Source organism: Myotis davidii, unplaced genomic scaffold, assembly GCF_000327345.1.
Source record: "Myotis davidii unplaced genomic scaffold, ASM32734v1 scaffold2965, whole genome shotgun sequence".
Taxonomy (NCBI): Eukaryota; Metazoa; Chordata; class Mammalia; order Chiroptera; family Vespertilionidae; genus Myotis; species Myotis davidii.
In genome coordinates, this window is record NW_006296512.1 from 17,552 (window position 1) to 18,767 (window position 1,216).

Here is a 1,216-nt window from a genome sequence, read left to right on the forward strand (position 1 = left end):
TGTTTGAGCTCAGTGAGGAGAACCTGGGGCTCATTAATGAGGCCCCAAGGGTGGTCATACAGGAGGGCTCCTCATGTTGGGCATCATGGTGACCTTGTCTGACCCTTTAGATCAGCGGTTCTCAACCTGTGGGTCACAACCCCTTTGGGGGTCAAAGCACTCTTTCACAGGGGTTGCCTAAATACATCCTCCATATCAGATATTTGCATTATGATTCATAACAGTAACGAAATTACAGTTTTGAAGTAGCAACGAAAATAATTTTATGGTTGTGGGTCACCACAACATGAGCAACTGCATTAAAGGGTCATGGCATTAAGAAGGTTGAGAACCACTGCAGATGTCCCTAGATGATTGCAGGTCATCTCACAATCCCACTGATTTCAGGTAAGTTGTACCTCTGGGCACCTGAGGGTTGGTAGCAGCTGTTTTGTTATTCTTTTATCCCTAACTATAACTTAGTTGTCTGGAAGGTTTCACCCTCCTAAGGGCCTCATTCTTTTGGGTGATTTACATGAAAATAGACTTATCAGTTTGTTAATTGCTACATTTCCTATCTGTTCCATCAAAACTAAGGAAAGCAGTAGTTAGTCCCTGCAGCAACTTTGCACCCTGCACTTGCTCCTGCCTTTCCCTCCATAAGACTAATGCTTAAAAGTCTTTTGGATATTCAGTATGTCACAAAGTCTTCCATGACAATACCAGCTCATTTTAGAGCCCTCCTTCTCAGAAAATCCTATAAGCACTTGAACCATCATTTATGTATTTAAGAATATTGTGTACCTAGTATTGTGAAGTATTATGGAAAGTACTGCTATTGGAAAACTGAATCAGTCTACAGAGAAGTAGGGGAGATAAGCTTTTTAGAGAAGTGACTTAGCTAGAAGGTAAAGAGCTAGTAAGTTCAGTGAAGTAATGGATAGTGGTAGGAGAGAGAGGGAGAGAGAGAGAGAGAGAGAGAGGGAGAGAGAGAGAGAGAAGGAAAGAGAGAGAGAGAGAGAGGGACGGAGAGAGAGAGGGATCCTTTTGAGATGGAGTCCTTTTTTTAAAAAAGAATTCATTCAGCAGCCAGTATTTGAGTCACATCTTCATATCCTTGGCCATGTGGAGTTGGAGGGAAGCCGTTGCAGATAGAGAAAACACAGGAGTAAAGAGGTAATTAATCACAGGGTCATAATGTAATACTTGTGTTAAAAGGGATCCAAAAGGGAAAATG